The 26,648-nt window shown below is 43.6% G+C and overlaps 1 long non-coding RNA gene across 1 annotated transcript in view; it reads left to right on the forward strand.

The window, feature by feature from the left end:
• Positions 1-26,648, forward strand: part of LOC132346989 (uncharacterized) — a 356,734-nt gene that overhangs the window by 195,398 nt on the left and 134,688 nt on the right. Inside the window, exon 3 of the long non-coding RNA XR_009497056.1 lies at positions 20,293-20,402. This is a non-coding gene — a long non-coding RNA (uncharacterized lncRNA). The remainder of the gene's footprint in view (positions 1-20,292; positions 20,403-26,648) is intronic.

Consider the following 26,648-nt stretch of genomic DNA (forward strand, 5'->3'; position numbering starts at 1 on the left):
CGGTGTGCTTTATCCTATCTAGCCTGCTCAGGTAGTCTGACTTCTGCCCGGTGCTTGGAATCTGCAGACTCCGGTGGCATTACCCGAATTCAATTGCAAACATCCTATAGTTGTGAGCTGAGCCCTCGAGCTTCCTGATAGCAAGCAGTACATTAATATGGTGGGCAGATTCAACAAGTTGTGTATGTTACATATGCATATAGTTGGGGGTGGAGGAACAGAGAGTTTTGAGGTTTCTGAGTGCATTTGTCAGTCCTAGAAATAAACCTGACAAATACCTAGTCTTTACAGAGTTCCCTGATATGCTGTGTTTGTGGAGGTCACTGGGAAGATGGAAGCTGGGGCTGGGGGATGTAGGTGAAAGAAGATCCTCTGAGATCTGCTTATGTTAACTTGAAATCCAGCCCCCTCCCCCCGCCAGGTGACGGCAGCTTGAAGACCCAACCCAAACTGTTACAGGTTTGAGAGCCCGAAGAGGAAAGCACATCAAAAAAATATTCCTCACCCAAAGCAGATTGTTCTCACAGGGCTTTTTTTCACGTGCAGATGCTTTCACTGTGAAAACAAAACAAAACAAAAAATAACTATTCATTTTGGGAAGGAAGAGAGGCATTTTGGAAGCCCAAATAATTTAGGCAGTGGGCGCTTGGGGAGAAATGAGCAACTCCCCCAGTTACAGTCTTCCTCCTGCCCCCTGATGCCCCCCACGCGCCCCCACCCCAGGCTCTCTGGAGCCCCTGCTCTCTTCCTCAGGACCCATACGTTTCCAAACACCGCCAGCCCTGGGTAAACAAACAGAGGGTTTGTACGTGCCCTTCATTAAGGTGGGTTGCCAATTGTCAAATTAGTTTCTGCCCGACCTGCCGAGTGCGAATGCAAATCCACCACCCCTGGCGCTGCCTCATTTATAGCTATTGATTCGTGTTTGACTGCAAGTTCAAAAAAAGTGGTCTTTGAAGCGTCGGCACCTCTGCCTGGCTTCCTCGGTCCAGGCGGCCCCTGGATCCCTGGCAGTCATTTTGATCTTTGTATTCAGAACGCCAAGGAGGGTCATTCCAGGTAACTTAAAAGAAGATACAGTCAGGATGGATTTGGGAATGAAGTCTTCGCCTTGTCACTTTAATGCCATCCTATCAAGTGGCAGTTTATCCAGAGCCACCTCGCAAGGCTTTAATGAGCATGCTGCCTGTTCTTATACAGTACTAATTAATCCCATTTTTTTCACACTGCCGTGATTGCTTCATGAAACCCACATTGTTTTATACTCAGTAGCAAAGCGGCTCTTACTGATTAAATCTCCTTGCCTGCGATGGAGCCTGACAACTGAATTATACCTTGCTCAAAGTAATAATGGGTATCAGCTAATAAATACGGTTTAACACACACAAAACTATGCAGCCAAAATCACACCACAAAATAGGAGTTTGACTTATAGGCTCAGCAGTGTTTCATTAAACATCTGTATTATAATTCACTGGTTTTCCAACTGATGTAATAACTTAATTGATGAGAACAAAGACAAGCTTATTTATTCACCCAATTGCTTGCTTCTTGACTAACGTTTTTTCCTAGGTATTATTGTAGAAATAAATATGCAATATTCTTTTTATAGAAGTCTAATTTAGGTCCTTTTTTCTGCTATTGAGAAGTCAGCATCACCATCTGTATCTGACAGTGTCTGGCTGTTTTGCAACAGAAGCATTTGATAAGGTGGGTTCTGGTGTTTACTCTGATGTCCAGACTGGCTGGCAGAGGTGAGCGAGGAAGGGCAGCCCTCCAGAGTGCACAGTGACTGGTGACCTCTTCATAAAGGCGAGAATGCGATCTCACTGAAAACACACACATGCACACACTCACACACGCACGCACACTTCATCCAGTGCCCTAAATTCCACCAATGCTGGGATGATTCTGCCTAGCTCATGAATGACATGGACTCATTCATGCCCAGCTTGTTTCTCCCCACCCTCATTTAAGGAGTACTAGAGAAGGCGATGGCACCCCACTCCAGTACTCTTGCCTGGAAAATCCCATGGACTGAGGACCCTGGTGGGCCGCAGTCCCTGGGGTCGCTAAGAGTCGGACACGACTGAGCGACTTCCCTTTCACTTTTCACTTTCATGCATTGGAGAAGGAAATGGCAACCCACTCCAGTGCTCTTGCCTGGAGAATCCCAGGGATGGGGGAGCCTGGTGGGCTGCCGTCTCTGGGGTTGCACAGAGTCGGACATGACTGAACTGACTTAGCAGCAGCAGCAGCAGAGACTAGTAAATTCAGTAACAAGATCACACGGGTCATTTTCCCCGCCTTGTATAAGATGTGTGTTAGCTGGAGACAGAAGTGAAAAATGATGCAATTTCATCATTCTTTTAGCTTTGGGTTGTGTGCCTTTCGGTTCAACACATTTAATAAATATACAAAGAAAGTAAACCCTCTTGTTTCTCTTTTTGGGAGGCAGGGGTTTTACAATAGCCCTTCTTTCAGCTGACACGTCAGGGCGTCACCTCTGTGCTCCCCTTGCCTCCTGAACTACTCATACTGGTCACACATTACAATTGCCTGCTCAGTTTTCTGTTCACCTGAGGCTGTGAGCATGGACCTTATGCAACACTAATGGAGCACTGGGAGGATGGACCCTTTCAAATAATATTTATTGAGTACTTATTATTGGTAAACAAGAGATGCTGCCATGGAGTTTGCCTTGTCCAACTCAATACAAAGGAGAAGGGCAAGAATCAAGCAAGTGCCTTGTGATATCTGACTTTGCCGAACATGATGAGGAAGAATAAGCTGATAGGTATATTGTCTGTGTTTTTCACTTAGTAAAAACTCATCAATATGGATTGGATCAGGGCAAACTTTGTCACACTGATTCTACATTCTTGTGCTGTGTCTATTCTGCCTTCATGACATGGTTCAAAAAGAAGGGACACAAAAATCGTTCCCTGGACACATTGTTATTCTTTTGCTTTGGCTTCATCAGGTCTACACTGGCCAAGAGCCTCTAACTACCTGGTATGTATTTCCTTTTTCTGCCCTCTTTGTAAAATTCTTCAGTGGAGGCCTGACTAGGTAGGTTGTGTGTCTTTTGAAGTCGTCACTGCAGAACTGAACAGTTCCCCAGTATCTACATCTCCTGCCTCTTAAACAAGTATTGTTTCTCTGTTTCTAAGTATCTGCTGCTGCTGCTGCTAAGTCGCTTAAGCTATCAATTTTGTCTGGTTTGAATACACTTTAAACTCATTTTACTCAGTCTATATACACTGTCTTCTCAGAGGCAGCTTTGTCATTTAGGGTCAACTATTAAGTTTCCTAGCTGAAACTGAATTCATCGTGTCCTAGGAGACAGTGTCAGTTTTTCCCTGATAACCACAAGCCATATAAAATGGCATGAATGATTAACTGCAAAATAAAAAGGGAGACTGGAAAAGGGATCTGGCCTATTATCAACGAACTAGACATTGCTGCCCCAAATAACACATTGGAAAAAGAATTTGGACTTATATGCATGGCAGTGTTTCAGTTATTTGAATTGTAATTTATTTATTTTCCAGCTGATATAATAATTTAATTGATGAGTAATAAGGTGAGCTTTATTAGCATTCATCCATTTACTAAATTCCTAATTTAAATTTTCTCCATAGTTATGGGGGAAGTTTATATGTACTGTTGTTAAGGATTTTAAATTCTGAGATGGAGATTTCAGATTATTATATGTCACAAATACACCTAAAAATGTGTATGAAAATGTATGAGGACTGCTTAAAAAGTTAGCAAAAACTAAGTCAGGAAATAATGGAAATGTAAGGTCATTTGGTTCAATCCTCTGCCTCTAAGAAGCCCCATTTGCCTAAGATCCCTGAGACTGTAGAGTTGAACTCATTAATCAGAAAATACATATTATATTCCTGTTGCCATGAACCCTGGGAAAAGAGTGTGTTCACCTAAATTTGCACTTAACCAAGTCAAAAATGTTAGAGAAATATGTGACAACATTTGATGAACTTCGGGGAGGCAGCAATAAGCTCCTTTTTCCCTACGGATATTCTTCTCATTTTTCAATTTAGGCATTCAAGTTATCTGTGCACTTAAAAAATCAGACTTCGAAGTCTTAAAGGTAAAAAGAGCTCTTTCCCCCTCCTTAGGCAGTTGGACCTGTTAAGGAAATCTGCAAAATGTAAAAGAGCCACACAGAGGTCACCCAAAGTACCCGTCTGTGTTGTTACACGCCTAATCACACAAAGTTGCACCGTTGTTAAGGGGAAAAGTACCATTTCATTGTTCGATTTTTTTTTTTCTTTGCATTTTGTTTGTTGATTATAATTGTGATGTGTGAGGTTATGAGCTCACACGTGACGGACAAGACAGAAAGATGATTTATTGTTTGGGGATCTTTATGCAGGAAACGTATGTAGGCAACAGGGAATTAAGTCTCAGAATATAATTTATTAGACAAAACAGCAACCCGGGTCTCTTGCTTTGACAAGGTGTAGTTGCCTCCTGAGGAGCATGGGTTAATTTAGGTGTTCCGAGGCTGGTATGTTGGGCAGCGATAGGGATCAGAAAGTAGAGTGTTCATTTGCACTCACTCGTGTCCGACTCTTTGCCAGCCTATGGACTGCAGCCCACCAGGCTCTTCTGTCTGTGGGATTCTCCAGACAAGAATAATGGAGTGGGTTGCCAGGCCCTCCTCCAGGGCATCTTCCTGACCCGGGGACTGAACCCGCGCTTCCTGTGTTTCCTGAATTGGCAGGCGGGCTCTTTACCACCTGGGAAGCCTAGAAAGTAGATTAGGAGGAAGGTAATGTGTTTTTTCACTTTTATTGAGAAATGGCACTGGGGCTTTGGGTTTTGCACTGTGTGGATGTACCATCCAGTTAGTGTCCAGGTGGACAATGAAATGTGGTCCATGTGATGCTCATTGCTTCTTTTCTCATGATTAGATTTGACTCGCTTTTAGTTGACTGGTGAATGCCTAACTTCCAACCAGAGAACATGATTGGGAACAAGGGATTTTAGGCATTCTCAGCAACCAGGAAGTATCCATTTCTGACTCCTCTTCCTTCTGTTGCTCATCGTTAAAGCATTTTGTCTTTTTCACCTACCACGCTTGTATGAACTTGAAAGTAATTTTTCAAAAAGACTCCTATTCATGTTTTTTGAAAACAAAATGAGCCAATGACATTCAGTTTCATGAAGAAGTAGACTCAGTGCTTTGTCAATTACCTGTGGCCTCAGTGAGCGGTGTTAGCTGACATCCTCAACCCTATCTGCAGTTTTCTGTGTCTACTAATGTCCATCCCACAAGAAATCACCATGAAGGCTGAGAATCCCTTATCGCAGAGCAGAGCCTCCCCTTCTCTCCATTGCTGCGTCCGCACTTAACCTCCCAGCTGAGCTCTGCTTCTCCTCTTGCTGCTCTTTAATGTCCGTGCTGCGTGGCAGCTGAAACTAGGGTGTCTCAGCAAGGGTCATTCAAGTCAGATGTAACGTGGACAGCATCGGTCCCCTGCTCGGGATGCTGCAGTCACTTCCTGCTTCAACTCAAGTCCAATCCAAACACCTTTCTATGGCCTCCAAGATCCCGTAAACTCTAGTCTCCACCTCTCACAACTCTTCTTTTTGCCTTAGGGATTTTACATTTCCTGGACATTTCCCTTAGAACCATCTTCCCAAGCTGCCTCCATTTCTCTATTCCTGTCTTATGTCTTCCAAGAGAAGCCTTTCTTGACCGATCAATCTAGCGTTTTCTTCTCCTTTAATTACCCCCATCCTATTAATTTGACATTGCTACGGGTTCTTAGCTTCCTGAAGGCAGAGTTTTTGCTTGTCTTGCACACTGCTCTACCCCAGAACGAGAAATGATGCCTGTTGTATGGTAGGGCTTCCCAGTGGCTCAAGTGGTAAAGCATCTGCCTGCAATGCAGGAGACCTGGGTTTGGTGTCTGAAGAATTCCATGAACAGAGGAGCCTGGCATGCTATGGTTCATGGGGTTGCAAAGAGTCGGACATGACTGAGCAACTAACTTTCACTTTTTTTTTATCACTTTCATGTGGTAGGGACTCTAATATATGTTGTAAGAAATGAAGTATAAATCTGGGTGGTTACGGAGAATCCTGGTTCTTGGACTGTTCTGAGACATTGTGATATATTGGAAAGAGTATCGGAACATTCAGATCTGAATTTGATTCTAACTGTGCCTCTTGGTTGCCTCATGCCACCTTGTTTAAACTCTCCGTGACAGGTGAAAAATGACCACAGATTGCCTGCCACAGCTCTTATTAAGAGACAGGATAGATTATTTCTGGCCTTGGCCATGTGACTTGCTTCGGCCAATGGAATATCATTGTCCTTTGTGATGAGCTGTGTAAGCTGAGCCTTACTAAGCACAAGCCCATTGGGGCTCGCCCTGATGGGACTCTGCCCTGAGACCACCATACTGCAAGAAAGACAGTCTGGCTTACAGAAGCGAACACATGGAGAACCAAGGTGGAGGTGCTCTAGTTGACAGCCAACAGGACCTGCTGGACACCCGAGTAAGGCCAAGTTAACATGACCGCACACACACCACAGCCATCAGTTGAATGCAGTTGTGTGAACTCCAAACAAAACCACCAGGGAAGCTACAGGCCACCTACCAAACTGTGAAAATTTTATCACATTTTTATTGTAAGCTACTATTTATTGGATTGTTTTGCTATCCAAGACTGTTGGAGGAACAGCTGAGATAATAAAATTCTTGTCTAGGGCATTTGCAGTTCATAATAGGAACTCAGTCGTTCTTGGTTCTCTGTCATTATCCCTGTTCTGAACTTGACTGCTGGAATTTTTTAATTCAATCTGAGTGTGCCTTCCACTCTGATATGACCACAAAGATTAATGGTATTTGCAAAATATGATCCAGTCATGCATGGGAGAGGCCTTTAGATCAATCACACTCATTCCATGACAATTTATTAGGATGATCAAGTTTGAGAACTGAAGCATTGCAACAGATTGAAAATGCATGGAATATAAAGCAGCGGCTGCCGTTTACTGAGCACCTATTATGTGAATGGAGCCACACTAAAGCATTATGTATATACTGCTTTCTTTATGTTCAACACCAGCTGTATTTTGCGGAGGAGAATACTGAAGTTTATAGAAATTAAATAATGTGTACATGATCTTAGAGCTGGTAAGTAGCAAAGCTCTGACTTAGACTGTGGTCTGTCTGACTTCAGATCTGTATCCTTCAACAGGGGGCTAAAGTCCAGTGTGGGAGAGAGACAGCGTCTGCTATCGGGGGTGGGCTGCTGGGATGAGAGAATACCGATGCAGGCGCTGTATGCCTCAGAGCCAGCACACACCGTGTCAGTTCTGAGTAGTGTGGAAATGCAGACAAGGGCAGCTTAGGTCAGACTGTCCAGGGAAATTAAGACTCTCTAGAGGAAGGAGGGGTAAGGGGGCCCTCCAGGACCTGCTACCTATACAGGCTAGCATAGATTGTGAAGTTAGATCCTGTGCTTAGAGTATTGTATGAATCACATATAATATTTAATCCTCATGGCAACTCTGTGCAGTAGGAATGATTGTGATCCCGTTTTCATATGAAGATATCAAGGCTTACAAAAGTTAAGTTACTTGTTTGAGATCGTATAAACACTTGTTCATGAGTTGGGGTAAACTCCAAGAGTTGGTGATGAACAGGGAGGCCTGGTGTGCTGTGATTCATGGGCTCGCAGAGAGTCGGACACAACTGAGCCACTGAACTGAACTGAACTGAAACACTTGTTGGGAAACCTGGACTCCCAGTCATGGTAATCTGAGTCTCGCACTGTGGAAGTACTGGCTACACCCTTGGAAGTACTGGCTGTCTCCAGAAGACAAGCGGAAACTAGGGAAACTGGAACAGCAATGGCAGAGGAATGAATAAGGTGTGTGTGTGTGTGTGTGTACCATTTGCACATACATGTTTGTGAGCATGTGGGTAGGACTGTGAATCTGTGAAGGATACTAGGGAGAAATAGCAATAGTTTAGTCCAGTGATTGGAAAGGATAATAAAACATAAGTCTAGATTCCTACGGTAGGACAGCTTTGCGTGTATAAAGACACGCAGCGAGTATTTACACTGTTGACTACCCAGTATCCACTTCCTCTTCCTTGGTGGCAGTGCTCTTGTTGGCGTCTTGAGAACCATGTTTCCTCTACTCTTAGAATCTGTGGCCTGGTTGGGATTTAGGGGGCAATCCGTGCCTGACCTATCAGAGTCCTGGGTCCTCTAGGTCCTGGTTATTAGTCGCAGAAAGGCCCATAAACCAGTCAGACCACAGTGTGCGGGACTACTTTCTGCTGTAATTAAACAACATGAGTTATCGTATGGAACCTGGGAGCGAAGCCAACTTGGAGAAGAGCTGTGCTGAGAGGTGGCAAGGATCGTGTTCTGAGGCATTGTTCCCGCCCAGGATCAAGCCAGGACTGAATCTGTTGCGAGTAAGCGGGTAAGGCCCCATTAGTAAGTAAACCAGGACTGGATCAGTCCTGAGTAAGCCAGTAAGGCCCCATTAGTAGGTAAACCAGTTTGGGTTAAGGGTTTCTATTACTGACCACAAGAAAAAAACCTTGATGTAAGAATTTAAAAATTTTTAAATTAACCTTTTTTTGTTGTTGTTTTTCCTTTTTGCAAATATACTGAAACTTTTACTCACAAATTTGATTTAAAAAAGCCTCATCTAAAATATAGTTGAGGAGCAAAGAGGTTTTAAGATCACTGGCTTTGAACTCAGCAGACCTGTGTTCTAGTGTTGGTTCCACAGCTTTGTTTCACGGATGTGAAAAAACTGAAATTACTTGTGTGGTTTCGGGTAAGTTACTACACCTCTCTAACTTCTAGTTTCTTCATTTGTAAAACTGTAATAATGTTGTAATCACCTCACCATGAGTGAATGAATGAATTGAAGGAATGATATTTTGAGTTGTGTTTTGCCTTTCAGAGAGTAAAGGTCATTTGGGAAAAGGTATCTATTAATACTTCAAAGAGGGTGACTGGGAAGCAAAGATACATGCGTCTAGGGCTATAAACATTCTGCCTGCAAAAGCTCTTACAAACTCTGCAGTTCGTCTCCAAGCGCAATAGTGGTTAGGATATAGACAAATCTGTTGTTAAAACAGATCCAAAATTATGCTGGCTTAACCGAAGCAGTCACTGGCCTGTCTCTCATGGAACGTTCCAGGAGGTCATCCAAGGTTGTTATGGCAACTGAACAGTATCAGGGATGTGCCTCTTTTTAGCTTATTACTGCCACTTCGGGGCTTTCCTGGTGGCTCAGCAGCAAAGAATCCGCCTGCCAATGCAGGAGATACAGGTTCAGTCCCTGGGTGGGGAAGATCCCTGGAGTCGGAAATGGCAACCTACTGCAATATTATTGCCTAGAAAATTCCATGGACAGAGGAGCTTGGGAGCTACAGTCCACTGGGTCTCACAGTATTGGACACGACTGAGCACACACACACACACACACACACACACTCTCTCATCACATCTAGGGAGCAGCCCGTGTCCACATAGTACAAATCTCATCCTCATGACCATACTTCCTTCAGAAGACAGGAAGGGAGAGAAAGGAGGGTACCTGCCTTTCCTGTTAAGGGCGCCGCACAGAATTCAGAAATTTACATTCTGCTCATGTCTCGTTGGCCAGACCCCAGTTACATGATTAAGCTGAGATTCAAGGGAGCCTGGGAACGTAGTCTTGCTGAGTGACCTCATGCCCAGCAGAAACTGCTGTCACTGCCGAAGCAGAGAGTAAAGATAGGGGACACCCAGTTCTGCCACATCTATTATCCTGTATTAGAAGGAAGTAACATACATTCATTAGCTCCAAAATCTGTTCTTAGTTCTGGGTTTCAGCCATTCCCTGGGCAGCCAAGTGGGCCCACTTCCATCTGGCTTGTGCTGAGAATCCTCTTCCCTTTGCAAAGAGCGTTTCATGCATGTGAAGCTGAGAAAGCCAGGGCCGTTGGCCTCTCCTGGGTGCGCGCGCGTGTGCGTCCAAAGTCCTTCTTCAGTGGAAGGCTACCTCTTTGCAAAGCACAGGCCCACTTCTACTTTATATTAGTTTCTGCCTTATTTCATAATTTTTTAAAGAAAATTCTCCTCTCATGCAGGAAAATCTAATTATGCAGTGACAGCAGTTGGCTGACTCGGGCACAACACAACATGTCAATTTTCAGTTGCTTACACGGTCTCACAGAAACTGTTAGAAATTGTTTTGAAATCTGGCATACATTTCAGTCATGTTAATTCCCACAACTGTGCCAAACTTGATGAAATTTGGCTCCTTCGTGCTCCAGGGAAGGTGGGGGATTGGGAAAGGCGTGCTTTTTTTTCCTTCCTGGCAGTGACATCATCTCCTCATCCTCCCTGTATGACGAACAGTGTCCTCAAACAAGCCAAGTAATGTGACTTTATATTTACAAGACTGTGGGACAGAATGACGGCAGGAGACTGGAGCTGTGCTGTAAAACGACGGAGGAAATACAGATGGCATCGTGGCTTTTTTTTTTCCCTTCCAACAGATTTGTGCCAGATGTGTGAATATTGATAATTTCTCTAGGGCTCAACTCAAGGCACAATATAGATTTCTGTTTGGTGAGGGAAAGAGAGAGTGAGGACCCATCCTAGCGATGGTATTTACAGGAAATGTTTTGCCTCTTCTTCCGAATCTGTCGAGGCAGAACCAGAAATCCTGTTTCCCAAACGAGCCTCTGAGTCACCCTTTGTTCTGGACCCAGTTTTTATCTCCCCACTAATTGACAGACTGGAAAACTCATCTGTGAAAACATGTGGCAGAATTCAAAAACCGGCTGAATCTGCCTTTGTGTATCAGTTGAGAGCCTGTGTGGTAGCACAATCTCAGACAAACATCTTAGGTATCCATTTTATCACAACATCTTCCCCTTCTAAACTTAGAAATAAAACATTTTAATTAAACAATAATTTTCAGCATTTTAAGTGAAACTATGGAAGGAAAATAAACATTTCCAAAGCTTCTCTGGTTTCTTTTTTACAATTACTCTTTCTATTATTTTACTGTGCCTGACCTATTTTAAACTATGACTCCGAGAGCCATAACGTTTCAATAAATTTCAATTCCTTAGTCCAACGTTTTTTTTTTTTTTCCAATATCAGAATTATCAAAAAGATATAAGGAGAAAACAGGAATATTTATCATTCCTGGAAAGATTCAACTTTGATCAAATAAGTACACAAGTTGATTTCAAAATCAGAATAAGAATTTTTTTTTTTTATTTATACCTTGGTTCTTCTGTGAAGCCATAGCTTATTTGCTACCGTTGGCATCTGAGTCTGTCTTTGAGCTTCCTGGCGGCCACAGTGAAGATGGAGACACGGCCACTTACATACTTTCTGTTAATCAGAAAGAAGCTACTACCTCTGTTCCTTAGGGATAAAAATCTATTTCTAACATGGGGCTTTGCGTCTGGTTCTCAGCTGAGGGTAATATTCCCCCTCAGGGATGTTGGCAACGTCTAAAGACATGTTTGGTTGTCACCGCCCGGGAAGGTGCTATTGGCATCTGGTGACTGGGGCCAGGAGCGCTGTGAGATGCCCTACAGCGTCCAAGATGACCCCGTCCAACAAAGAATTATCTGGCCCCAAAGGTCAATAAGCCAAGCTTGAGAAACCCTGGGCTATAAAGTCTATTAATTAGGATGCCCCTAACATTCTCTATAAGAGCCCCAAAACACATGGAATTGGAACAAGGCAAATTAAAGTTTAAATCCATGTTTCTCCACTTACCAGCTATGTAAATTTTGACACATTAGTTAACTTCCTTAAATCTCCTGTCTTGGAAATAATTATATAAATCCTACAGGGTTGTTACAAGGATTAGCAGAAATAATGTTTATGGAACATCTAGCACAAGACTTGACACATTGTAAAAACTCAGTTGAACGTTGGGGCTTCCAGGGTGGCGCTAGCAGTAAGGAGTCTGCCTGCCAGCGCAGGAGGCATCAGAGACGCCGTCTTGATCCCTGGGCTGGGAAGATCCCCTGGAGGGGAAATGGCAACCCACTCCAGTATTCTTGCCTGGAGAATCGCAGGGACAGAGGAGCCTGGCAGCCTACAGTCCATGGGGCCACAAAGAGCTGGACATGACTGGAGCGACTTAACAAAGATATCAAACAATGAATGTTAGTCTTTAACACAGTCCCACAGGTCAGAGAGAGGTACCAGGAGAGTGTTATTCCTGATGGTAGTGCTCTGGGGTATGGCTGTGGGGTGAAGCTTTATTGTGAGCTGCTGAACCTGTGAGTAGACTAGAAAAAGCCTAGAAATGTGGATGAAATGTGTATAATGACCTACCATAAAAACCACCAAGGTGACAGGGTGAGGCCGAAACCCCTGCAGGAGTTCACAGAGCTGTGACTGGCGGTTGTTGGCTGAGGAGAGCTGCACCAAATCCTCTAAAGTTAATCAGGCAAGCAGGTGGTGGGACACATATTAAAAACGTATCTGCTTGGTGCCTTTGCCAGGCGGCAAGATGTTCCACAGGCTTGGTAGAGCCACGTTCTAATACAGACAAGACAGCCGAGTCACATCCCACCTCTTGCAAATATACTCGGAGGCCACTGTTGGAGAATGTAGGAGATGCTCTTGTGAAAACAGCAGCAACAACAAAGGAACCTGTAATTCCACACGAAGAACAACAGCAGCAGAAGGAACCAGGAGTTCCGTTACTATTTTAACTTATATAATAGGTTTTTAAAAAAAATGCATTTATTTTTGATAGAAGGATAACTGCTTTACAGTACTGCACTGGTTTCTACCAAAATCAGTGTGAATCAGCCATACGTTTACCCGTGTCCCTCCCTCCTCCCCCACCCCCACCCCCTAGGTTGTCACTGAGCCCGAGTTTGAGTTCCCCGAGTTGCACAGGAAATCCGCATTGGCTGTGTGTTCCGCATACGGGGATGGATGTCTCCATGTGACTGTCGCCATTCCTCCCGCCCTCTCCATCTTCCCCGCCCCCTCCAGCCGTGTCCTTAAGTCTCAGTGTCCGCGTCTCCATCGCTGCTCTGCACAAAGGTTCGCCACTACACTCTTTCTAGGTTCCATACATATGCGTGAAAATACGATATCTGTTTTTCTCTGTCTGACTTACTTCACTCTGTATAATAGGCTCCAGGTTCATCCACCTCATTAGGACTGACTCAGATGCCTTTCTTTATATGACTGAGCAATATTCCTATGTATGTATGTCTCAAAGCTTCTTTATCCATTCATCTGTCAATGGACATCTAGGTCGCTTCCATGTCCTAGCTGCAGTGAACATTGGGTTACAGGTGTTGTTTTCAATTTTGGTTTCCTCAGGGTATGTGCCTGTTAGTGGGACTGCTGGGTCATATGGTGAATTTAGTCCCAGTTGTTTAAGGAGTCTCCTACTATTCTCCATAGTGGTTGTATCAATTTGCATTCCCATCAACAGGGCAAGAGGGTTCCCTTTCCTCCACGCCCTCACCAGCGTTCAGTTTGTAGATTTTTGGCTGATGGTCATTCTGACCAGTGTGAGTTGATACCTCATTGTAGTTCTGATGTGCATGTCTCTAATAACGAGTGGTGTTGAGCATCTCTTCATGTGTTTGCTGGCCACCTGTATGTCTTCTTTGGAGAAATGTCTGTTTAGCTCTATTGCCCATTTTTTGATTGGATTGTTTGTTTTTCTGGTATTGATTTGTGTGAGCTTCCTGTATATTTTTGAGATTAATCCTCTGTCAGTTTCACTTGAGATTATTTCTCCCATTCTGAGGGTTGTCTTTTCACCTTGTTTATGGTTTCCTTTGCTGTGCAAAAAGCTTTTCAGTTTAATTAGAGCCCACTTGTTTACTTTTGTATTTATTTCCATTCCTCTAAGACGAGGGACACAGAGGATCTTGCTTTGGTTTATGTCATAGAGTGTTCTGCCTCTGTTTTCTTCTAGGAGTTCTATAGTTTCTGGTCTTACATTTAGCTCTTTAATCCACTTTGAGTTTATCTTTGTGTAGGTGTTAGGAAGTGTTCTGATTTCACTCTTTTACATGTAGCCGTCCAGTTTTTCCAGCACCATTTGTTGAAGAGACTATCTGCCCCACTGTATATTCTTGCCTCCCTTGTCAGGTGTAAGGTATCCACAGGTGTGCGGGTTTATCTCTGGGCTTCTATCTTGTTCCACGTGTGTGTATTCGGTTTTTGTGCCAGCACCAGGCTGTCCTGAGGATCATAGCTCTGCCGTGTAGTCTGAAGTCAGGATGTTGATTCCTCCATCTCCATTCTTCTTTCTCAAGATTGCTTTGGCTACTGGGGCTTTTTTTGTGTTTCCATATGAATTGTGATTTTTTTTTTGTTCTAGTTTTGTGAAAAATGTCATTGGTTATTGAATAGGGATTGAAGTGAACCTGTAGATTATATTTGGTAGTATAGTCATTTTCCGGAAAAGGCAATGGCACCCCACTCCAGTACTCTTGTCTGGAAAATCCCATGGATGGAGGAACCTGGTGGGCTGCAGTCCATGGGATCACTAGGAGTCGGACACGACTGAGCGACTTCACTTTCATTTTTCACTTTCATGCATTGGAGAAGGAAATGGCAACCCACTCCAGTGTTCTTGCCTGGAGAATCCCAGGGACGGGGGAGCCTGGTGGGCTGCCGTCTATGGGGTCACACAGGGTCGGACACGACTGAAGTGACTGAGCAAAAGCAAATAGTCATTTTCACAATATTGATTCTTCCAACCCAGGAACGTGGAATATCTCTTTGTGTATGTTGCCTTTGATTTCTTTCATCAGTGCCCTATCGTTTTCTCTATACAGCTCTTTTATCTCCTAGGCATTTTATTCTTTTTGTTGCAATGGTAAATGGGATTGATTCCTTGATTTCTCTTTCTGATATTTCATTGTTAGTGTATAGGAATGCACGTGACTTCTCTGTATTGATTTTGTATCCTGTGACTTTGCTAAATTCCCTGATTAGCTCTAGTGATTTTCTGATGGTATCTTTAGGGTTTTCTGTATATAGTATCATGTCCTCTGCAAACAGGGAGAGTTTTACCTCTTCTTTTCCAATCTGGATTCCTTTTATTTCTTCTTATTCTCTGATTGCCTTAGCTACCACTTCCAAAACTATATTGAATAGTTGTGCTGAGACGGGGCACGCTTGTCTTGTTCCTGATCTTAGAGGGAATACTTTCGGTTTTTTACCACTGAAAATATTGTTTGCTGTGGGTTTATCATATAAGTTCTTTATTATGTTGATGTAGGTTCCTCCTATGCCCATTTTTGAAGAGTTTTTTTTTTTTTTATCATAAATGGGTGTTTAATTTTGTTTAAAGCTTTGTATGCATCTACTGAGATTATCATATGGTTTTTATCTTTCTACTTATTATGGTGTATCACATTGATTGATTTGTGTATTTTGAAGAATCCTTGCATCCCTGGGTGTTTTTTTTTATTGTTATTATTATTATTAACTGCAGTATGGCTAGCTGCTGAAATCAATTTAAAAACTTCCATAGCTGAAGGCAGTACAAGTGCATTTCACACATGCAGCAGACCAGTCTTAGCGTCCATGGTCAGCATGTGGATCACTTTATTCCTGAAAGTGGGTTGATATCCGTGGCTCCTTCTAGCTTATAGCTCCATCATTCACAGCCTCAGATCCCTCAGTGCTAGCTAGAGAAAAAGACAAGAGAGGAGACATATGGGCTCCATAAACCACTCTCTGGACGTGACTCAGGTCATATCTGCTCACATTTCACCGGCCAGAACCTGTCGTCTGGCCATTTCTTGATGCAAGGCTTGGAGGCAGAGCCCTGGCTGCCCAGATAGCACCGTGTAGTGGAGGAGAGCAGAGCTCGGGGGACAGGGTGTCCTCCCCCACCGTAGGTACTAGTGCAGTTTTGTTAATTAACTTCTGCTTGGGAAAGCATTTCCATTTCGAAAGCAAGGATAAAATACCCATGTCTAGAAACCATCTGTAAGATTCAGTTCAGCCCTTCTCTTTTCAGCAGTAGGAAAAATGTAAAAAGTGGACATGTGACAAGTTTGATAGACTGGTAAAACCCTAAAAAGGCCATTATTCAAATATTTATGGGTCCTTTTAGCTAATGGATTCAAATTTATAATGCTGCACTTGTCAACAAGATAAGTTTGCAAAAACATTAAAGGCTGAGCGGTTCCGTCCCTTCTAACCCTGAGGCCTCTCTTCTCGCAGCAAATGAGCAGCTGCTCTCAGTGAAAATGGAGCACCCGCGCTCACCGTGTACTTCTGAGGCCCCTGCTCCACGCGTGGCGGCCTCTATGCTGCGCGTCAGGGAGGAGGCTGGCATGCTATGAGACGCCCAGGGCCGGACTAAGGCGTCCATTTATCCAAAGAAGAAAGAAAAGCAATGTGGTGTGGCCGTGGGCGCCTTGGACAATAGGTGGATTATTATAATAAAAATTGAACGTAAATCACTATAAAAAAGGCATACTAATTCTCATCCAACGTGTCATCTAAGTTCATAGCAATAAATATCTGATAGAATTTTTGGTGATACTATACTAACAAACAGACTAGATCATGGGTAGCGGGCACGAAGTGACAAACAGGAGAGTTAAATAGCATTTGTGGAAAAACAGATCTTGTAGAGAGGTTTGTATGTTAGTACCCATGTTTGCAAATCTTTTGTATTGGTCGATTGATTGTTGGCTGCACCAACGCTTTGTTGCTGCATGCAGGCTTTCTCTGGTTGTGACGCATAAGCTTCTCGTCGCTGTGACTTCTCTTGTGGAGCATGGGCTCTAGAGCACGTGGGCTGCAGCAGCTGCAGCTCCAGGGCGCGAAAGCCCAGCCTCGGTAGTTTTGGCGCCTGGACTGAGTGGCCCGTAACATGTTGCATCTTCCCGGACCAGGGATTGAACCCGTGTCCTCTGCATTGGCAGACATATTCTTCGTCACTGGACCACCAGGGAAATTCAGGGAATATTTTATATTTGGCTTTAAAATGTTGTGTGTCAATAGAATTAAAGTCTCAGTGAGTGTGATATTTTGAGATGCCAGATTGAAAAGGGAAGAGATTCTATAGTTGTGATACTCCGATAATCAACAGACACAGGGAGAAATCGAGGGAGCTTGCAAAGAGTGTGTTCAGAGAATGCAGAATAGAACTGTGCGTGTTTGTGCCTTGGGAAGAGTGGAAGAGCCTCACAGGGGTCCAGGAAAGACTTTAATTCTGAAATTTCTTGTCTGGTGGGGGGAATGAGGCTTCACTTCCGTATGGTGGTAAGGAGCTAGAAATATGCTTCTTGTACAAAGGCAAAGGTCAACAATGAGTAAAAGCAGAATTCAAGGAACTCCCCCATTTTTCAACGTCACCTTAAGGAAACTTATTAGTTATCCAATGTCATAGATGGCTAAAACTAAACACGAGGAATCTGTATCCCAAACCTGCTTCACGAATGGATGTGGAGTCCACTCACAGTTGGATAAGACCCCCTCATGAGAGATCAACACACAAAAAAGTGACAAAATGAATCCCCTCATAACCGTTGATAATGGAACTATCTGCAAAGATTTACAACAATATGTTAAAATATTCAAAGCAATGAAGCCACATGTAGAATTTGTAATCAAAGTTTTTGAAAAACAATTGAGCTTAGCTGAAATAACTAACAGAAATTCCAGAAATTATACAAGACTATAGAGAGTCATTGTATAAGTTATCTAAGGCTGTGGAATAAATGACTTCAAAAATAAACATTGATTGTCTCGTGGTTTTCTGGTCAGGACTTTGCTAGCAGCTTAGCTGAGAGGTTCCAGCTCCTGGCCCCTCGTGAAGTTCAGTCAGGATGTGGGTGGGCTGCGTCTTGGAAGGGGCTCCTTCTTCATGGGGTCGCCCTCATGGCTGGCGAGTTGGTTCTGGTTGTGAGAGGCCTCAGGTCCTCCTCTGTGGGCCTTTTCATGGGCTGCTTGAGTGCCTCAGAGCATGGCGGCCTGCTTCTGTCAGAGCGACAGCCTGAGAGACAACACGGAGGCGGCAGCGGCCTAGCTTCCCAAGGCACTCACACTCCGTCACTTCCTCCACTTCCTGTCGGCTGCGAGAGAAGTGCAAAGTGTGGGCTTCATTCAGGATGGGGAGACGTGGGCTCCATCTTCTGAGGCAAGAAAGATCGAAGGATTTGTGCCAACATCCGCTGGATCATCGAAAAGGCAAGAGAGTTCCAGAAAAACATCTATTTCTGCTTTATTGACTATGCCAAAGCCTTTGACTGTGTGGATCACAACAAACTGTGGAAAATTCTTAAAGAGATGGGAATACCAGACCACCTGACCTGCCTCTTGAGAAACCTATATGCAGGTCAGGAAGCAACAGTTCAAACTGGACATGGAACCACAGACTGGTTCCAAACAGGAAAAAGAGTACGTCAAGGCTGTATATTGTCACCCTGCTTATTTAACTTCTATGAAGAGTACATCATGAGAAACCCTGGGCTGGAAGAAGCACAAGCTGGAATCAAGATTGCCAGGAGAAAAATCAGTAACCTCAGATATGCAGATGACACCACCCTTATGGCAGAAAGTGAAGAGGAACTAAAAAGCCTCTTGATGAAAGTGGAGAGTGAAAAAGTTGGCTTAAAGCTCAACATTCAGAAAATGAAGATCATGGCATCCGGTCCCATCACTTCATGGGAAATAGATGGGGAAACAGTGGAAACAGTGTCAGACTTTATATTTTTGGGCTCCAAAATCACTGCAGATGGTGACTGCAGCCATGAAATTAAAAGACGCTTACTCCTTGGAAGGAAAGTTATGACCAACCTAGATAGCATATTCAAAAGCAGAGACATTACTTTGCCAACAAAGGTCCGTCTAGTCAAGGCTATGGTTTTTCCTGTGGTCATGTAAGGATGTGAAAGTTGGACTGTCAAGAAAGCTGAGCGCCGAAGAATTGATGCTTTTGAACTGTGGTGTTGGAAAAGACTCTTGAGAGTCCCTTGGACTGCAAAGAGATCCAACCAGTCCATTCTGAAGGAGATCAGCCCTGGGATTTCTTTGGAAGGAATGATGCTAAAGCTGAAACTCCAGTACTTTGGCCACCTCATGCGAAGAGTTGACTCATTGGAAAAGACTCTGATGCTGGGAGGGATTGGGGGCAGGAGGAGAAGGGAACGACAGAGGATGAGATGGCTGGATGGCATCACTGACTCGATGGACGTGAGTCTGAGTGAACTCCTGGAGTTGGTGATGGACAGGGAGGCCTGGTGTGCTGCGATTCATGGGGTTGCAAAGAGTCGGACACGACTGAGCGACTGAACTGAACTGACTGAACTGATACATTTAGAAAGACTGCTCCTATTGAAACATAGAGATGTTTGTTTGTTATTATAGAGGTTATCTCCTGGTGAAAGATGACAGGTGATTTTTTTTTTTTTACTCTTTTCTGTTTCTTCCAAAATTTGAACAATAAAAATAATTAATGTATATTAATATTTTTAGAATTTAAAAATACTTATTCTACAATAAAAATATTTTAACTTTATAATGAAATATAATAAAATATGTATTTTACTATATTAAACTACATGTTACTTATGTACTTTATATTATACGTAATATGTACTTTAATGTATAATTATATATTTCATTTAATTATATATATTATACTATATTATATATGGGCTTCCCTGGTAGAACACCTGGTAAAGAATCCGCCTGCAATGCTGGAGACCCCAGTTTGGTTCCTGGGTTGGGAAGATCCCCCAGAGAAGGGAATGGCTACCCACTCCAGTATTCCGGCCTGGAGAATTCCACAGACTGTATAGTCCATGGGGTAGCAAAGAGTCGGACACGACCGAGAAACTTTCACATATGTAGTTATATAAATTGCATTTATATATAAAATTATATAACATGACATATATGAGGTGTGACATAATGATAAATAATAAATATACACATATATTAGGGGCAGAATTATTAGTATTTGGGAGTACTTTACATCAGAAAATGTTCTTGGTCCTTTAAGATACTAATTAATTTACTTATCACTACAATAACTCTATGAAGTAGGTACTATTTTTATCCCTATTTTTGAAGGTGAAAATAAAGCACAATTGGTAAATAAGTCTGGGAAGGAACTACAGTTCTTTTCACGTCTTGAGTTCTGTGCATAAAACTTTTGCCATGTGGTGAGGTTTATAAAGCCTCTCACAAAACTCAACGCAGTGCCCAGCACTCATGATGTCATCTGATCCTGCTTTCTGTTTTTTTAAGGCTGCCTCCTGTCTTTTCCTTTGTGGAATAATGAAGTGTTCAGATGTGCAGTGGGGATGGTAGTGATTACCAGCAACCCAGTATGAAGAAGTCCTAGAATCGCCCCAAAGGTAATTGAGAAAGTTTTACCGTGTTTATAAAGGCTCCCTGACCAGGTCTAGTCTTTCAGAGGTTAAACATATTGAAATTCACAAAAGGATTTATAATCATTTATTCCTCTAAACTGACAGAATAATTAAAAAACAACAACGCTGTGTTAGATAGGAATCCCCTTTTCCTCTTGTCATGTCAACTAGTAAATGAAACATCCTTGATTTTCCTGTTCTCTGAGTGTCATACCAATGCCACTTGATTGGCATCTAATCCTCAGGAAGAGATAGATAATTTATTCATTTGACACCCACTTCCTGATGCTCTAGCACGTGCCTGCTGCCGTGCTAGGCACTGGATATGCAGAGGAAATGATTCAGTCGTGGTCCCTCCCCTCATGGAGCTTATAATGGTCAGACAAAACATTGATAGAGATTATTAACCAGGCAGAATAAGGGTGAATAAGACAAACAGCCCTCAGCTATTCAGGCAATCCAGAACACATCAGATACGCTGTGTCGGAGGCTGATAGCGTGTTGTTTGACTTGTGCTCAAGCAATCCAGAACGCATCAGATACGCTGTGCTCAAGCTGCAGAATACAAGATTAGAATTCTGCCCTGTTTTTATGCTATTTTCTTTGTGTTTTAATAATCATACCCTCTTTGCACTTCTTTCTTGATGATTAGGAAATATTTTTATCGGTATGTGAAAATCTTATATTTTAATGTTAAGAGGAGAATTCATATGATACATATTATAATCTAAACTGTGCAAAAAAAAGCACACCAAAATATTTAATTGTTATATTGAGGTGAGAGTACTTGTCATGATGGTTCAATTTTCTTCCTCATAGTTCTGTTTAGTTGCTAGGTCATGTCTGACTCTTGCAGTCCCATGGACTCTAGCCCACTAGGCTCCTCTGTCCATGGGATTCTCCAGGCAAGAACACTGGAGGGGGTAGGCTTTCCCTTCTCCAGGGGATCTTCCCAAACCAGGGGTTGAACCCAGCTCTCCTGCACTGCAGGCGTTCTCTTTACCAACTGAGCTACCAAGGAAGCCCTTTCTTCCCCGTGGTTCTCTGTATTAAAAAAAAAATTATTTTAAAGGAGGCCTATATACTTGCCATACTTTTTAGTAAAGTGTGTTGTTGGGTAGATTCCACATATCACACTGTAGTTTTTGTCTCTTTTAATAAAAGGATTTTGGTTGGAAAACGCCTGTGGTGGAATGATTTCCTACAGTTGTGTGTGATTCCAAGGCAGACAGTAGGGCAAATCAATGGCACATAGAACACTGCACTGAATTAAAATATGAATATGAAACAGAAGTTGGGCCAACGCAAAGGTGATTGCAAAGAGGCGAGAGAGGATGATGGGACGCGAGAGAAGCGGATTCCGTGTTTGACATATCGGAAGATCATGTGTGAGTTCAGAGAGTGGTCATGATATGGAGAGAAGTTTGGACAGGGAGCTTAATAAATAAGTAATGGCCACCGAGGGCTTCGACAGTTTCATATTTAAAGAGATATTTATGAACTATTGCAGGACTTGGAGCGGCTCTCTGCTCCTGTCTTCCCCTCTCATTACAGCCGAAGGGAAGAAATGAGGTCTAGAGAAAAATGCAGACATCCTCAGAACCACATCCGACCTGTTCATTAAAAGTGCATGTAAGAGTTAGCACAAGTTTATAAGAAAAAGTTCATTTTTTTATCTCTGCCTCCAGTTACTGCTTCAGAAAGGTGTCCCAAACGGGGCGCCGCTGAACGCCTTGTGTCCTCACACAGAGGGGTTTTGATTCGGAAGCCGTGTGAGGCATTTTGAAGAGGAGGGGACACATGCCCATGCCCCAAACCCGCCTCTGCGTCAGAACTTCAGAGCTGTTTGTGAAAGAGACGAAGTGTAAACGCAGAATGCTGCTGTTACCGTATTTGCATGTTTGCTTCACTTTGTTTATTTTTAAATTAAGCCTTGTTGGCAGCCACCCTGTGGGTTATTGCAGTGCGCAGTTATTCGCTTTTTCTGCATCCATGCGTTTTCTGAGACTTCCCAGAGTGCAATCTACAGACATACACGAGAATCTGGGATCGTGAATGCAGATGGCTGTGTGTATGCACATTTGTGTGTGAAATGGAATTCTATATATATATATATAGCATAAATTTAAGAGTATAAATCTTAAAGTCAGAGAGAACTGACCTCAGTTTCCCTATCCTTAAAATCAAGCAGAGTTCCCCTCCACCCTGGATTGCTGTCAGGATTAAATGCCATAGGACATGTAAATAATTTAGGGTGTTACCTGGCACCTAGTAGGCATTCAATACGCAGTGTCTGTTAACACAGTTGACTTTATATAGACGTGTATCAATACAAACAGTTGCTAATAACCTTGAAAATTGTGGTAAGATCTACATTTTAAGTGTACTCTCTCCATCTGCATTCTAATTCCAAAATGAGCAGACGGCGTATCAATATTTATATTGACATCCCCCTCCATTTTCTTCAACCCATTTTATAGGATGAGCGTTCTCACGCTCGTTTCCGTGACACACAGTTCACATTCCATGTTGGGGAAGGCAAGCAGAGTCCAGAAGGAAGCTGCCTCTTTCGCTCAGACCTGACAACCTTTCTCTGATCCCCTAAGCAGGGCGGAACTTGCCTAACACGGGTGCGCGAACATCCATCGGGCCCCCCGCCTGCTGCAGTGGATGCATTGCCGTCCCTCCTCTCGGGCGTTCGAGGTGCTTGTATTTCATGATCAGTTATCAGCAGACAGGTGTCTTAGAAAAGTGCCTTGGCTTGAAATTGTCTGTTCCATCATCCCGTCCATGGAAGAGTACACAAAAAGATTGTTGACGGGGCACACGCGCTTCTCAAAGTAAATTAGGTTTTCTTTGAAAGGTGTTTTCAGTCTTTCCCATGACAGGTGTGACTCCCCAAAGACACAGAGTCCTCAGAGACAAGTGGGTTCATTCAGTGATAGATGTGGGTCACCCTCTGGGCGTCTGCTGGACCCCCTAGGCGTGAAATGTCTGAGAGTCCACGTGCAGCAGTGAGGCCTGTGAACTCAGGCCTGCCCGCCAGGTTGGCCTGTTAAGGATTAGGCGGAACTGCAGTGAGAAAATCAGGATGCTTTTCTTCCAATGGCAGCTTTTTAAAAATTTTGTTCATTTAATTAATTTTTGACTGTGCTGGGTCTTCACTGCTATGCCAGCTTCTCTCCAGATGCGGTGTGCGTTCTTCTCGTTGCGGTGGCCTATTTTGCGAAGCGCAGGCTCTGGGTGCACGAGCTTCCGCAATCTCAGTTCCCGGGGTCCAGAGCACAAGCTCAGCCATTGTGGCACACACACGCAGTTGCTCCGTGGCGTGCGGGATCATCGTGAACTGTGTCTCCTGCACTGGCAGGCGGATTCTTCACCACTGGGCCACCAGCAAAGCCCCCCTAATGATAGTTTTAAAGGCAGATTGTTTTAGATCTACAGAATCTAAGCATGTTAAATATGACTTGAACTCTTGGAGGGACTTCTAGGCCAAATCAACTCCCATCAGTAATCAGCTATAAGTTTTCAGTTCACTTCAGCCACTCAGTCGTGTCTGACTCTTTGCGACCTCATGGACTGCAGCACGCCAGGCTTCCCTGTCCATCACCGACTCCTGGAGCTTGCTCAAACTCATGTCCATCAACTCAGTGATGCCATCCAACCATCTCATCCTCTTCGAGGAAGTGAGTCAGCTCTTTGCATCAGGTGGCCAAAGTATTGGAGTTTCAGCTTCAGCATCAGTCCTTCCAGTGGATATTCAGGACTGATTTCCTTTAGGATGGACTGGTTGGATCTCCTTGTAGTCCAAGGGACTCTCAAGAATATGTTCCAACACCACAGTTCAAAGCGTCAATTCTTCGGCACTTAGCTTTCTTTATAGTCCAACTCTCACATCCATACATGACCACTGGAAAAAGCACAGCTTTGACTAGATGGACCTTTAGATAAGTTTTCAATCTACGTGCAGAATCAATTCAATATATGCAGTTATACGTAAAGGCTCACTATCAACATGAGAAGGTCTTAATAGGGGCAAAGATACCAGTAGAGGCCCCAGACAATCAATTTGTACAGGAACTAACTCCAACATTTATGTTAGGATTGTATACAAAAATTGTATTTCCTGTCTATGTGTGAATGAGTAAGAGAACCTGGGTTCAAATAATAACAATTTCTTGAACAAAAGGAAGAAAAAGAAATTCTTAGAAGGAAGGCTTTGACCAACGACAGAGCCTGCAGAATTAGGCCATGTTTGAATAATTGAACAAAGAGATTTTACTATTAGTGGAGAGAAACGGATAAGACAGAGGTGGTGTCTAAGAGTAAGAGATTAATGTGTGTACAGAATGGGAGGGTGCATGTGCTGATCCCTAACTGCGTGTTACATGGTAGGGGCCCATGTTATGGTATTTAATACGGAAATAGCTGATCTCATCTGATGGTCATAAATCCCATCACCTGTGTGCAGAGCAGGAAATGAAACACAAGATCTAAGGCAGCTCAAGTTCACATCCTGAATGTACAGCTTCCTAGCTGCATTATCCTGGGCATTTTGTTAACCCTCACCTTCTGCTCATGAGAAGTGCCTGCACCCATAGACGTTAGGAGATTACATCAAGTAGCGCTTGTAAGGCGCGTAGCGTGGCTTGAAAGTACTTCTCAATGAGAGTTAGCGGGGATGAAATAGCCACCAGTTTTACAGGTGAGGAGGCTGAGGCTTGGGAGGTTGATGAACTTGTTTAAGACTATACTCCATCCTAAAGGAGATCAACCCTGAATATCCACTGGAAGGACTGATGCGGAAGCGGAAACTCCAGTACTTTGGCCACCTGATGCAAAGAGCTGACTCACTGGAGAAGACCCTGATGCTGGGAAAGATTGAAGGCAGCAGGAGAAGGGGACGGCAGAGGATGAGCTGGTTGGATGGCATCACCGACTCAATGGACAAGAGTTTGAGCGAGCTCCAGGAGTTGGTGATGGACAGGGAAGCCTGGCGCGCTGCAGTCCACGGGGTCGCAAAGAGCCGGACACCACTGAGTGACTGAACAATGACAACACACAGCTAATAAATGGCAGAGCCGGAACATGAACTCGGACCTGGGTCTCATCAAAGCCTATATGTGCAACCCTACATCATGAGGGGCTGATGGGAGAGACGGGAAGGGTGGTCAGTCCTCTGTGTTCATAACTCAGGGCAGGCCAGCCCGAATATGGATATACTCCATCAATCAGTGGGATAACGCACTGAGAACACACCAACCAGAGGGCAGTGAATTCTCCCAACTCCAGTCCTGAAACTTTAAAATCTAAGTTATCCTTCACTTCAGTTCAGTCGCTCAGTCGTGTCCGACTCTGCGACCCCATGAACTGCAGCACGCCAGGCCTCCCTGTCCGTCACCAACTCCCGGAATTCACTCAAACTCACATCCATTGAGTCAGTGATGCCATCCAGCCATCTCATCCTCTGTCGTCCCCTTCTCCTCCTGCCCCCAATCCCTCCCAGCATCAGAGTCTTTTCCAGTCAGTCAACTCTTCGCATGAGGTGGCCAGAGTATTGGAGTTTCAGCTTTAGATCATTCCTTCCAAACAACACTCAGGACTGATCTCCTTTAGGATGGATTGGTTGGATCTCCTTGCAGTCCAAGTGACTCTCAAGAGTCTTCTCCAACAGCACAGTTCAAAAGCATCAACTCTTCGGTGCTCAGCTTTCTTCACAGTCCGACTCTCACATCCATACATGACCACAGGAAAAACCATAGCCTTGACTAGATGGACCTTTGTTGGCAAAGTAATGTCTCTGCTTTTCAATATGCTATCTAGGTTGGTCATAACTTTCCTTCCAAGGAGTAAGTGTCTTTTAATTTCATAGCTGCAGTCACCATCTGCATTGATTTTGGAGCCCAGAAAAATAAAGTCTGACACTATTTCCCCATCTATTTGCCATGAAGTGATGGGACCAGATGCCATGATCTTTGTTTTCTGAATGTTGAGCTTTAAGCCAACTTTTTCACTCTCCTCTTTCACTTTCATCAAGAGGCTTTTTAGTTCCTCTTCACTTTCTGCCATAAGGGTGGTGTCATCTGCATGTCTGAGGTTATTGTTATTTCTCCGGGCAAACTTGATTCCAGCTTGTGCTTCTTCCAGCCCAGCATTTTTCATGATGTACTCTGCATAGAAGTTAAATAAGCAGGGTGACAATATACAGCCTTGATGTACTCCTTTTCCTAT

The sequence above is a fragment of the Bos taurus genome, chromosome 13 (assembly GCF_002263795.3).
Source record: "Bos taurus isolate L1 Dominette 01449 registration number 42190680 breed Hereford chromosome 13, ARS-UCD2.0, whole genome shotgun sequence".
NCBI lineage: Eukaryota > Metazoa > Chordata > Mammalia > Artiodactyla > Bovidae > Bos > Bos taurus.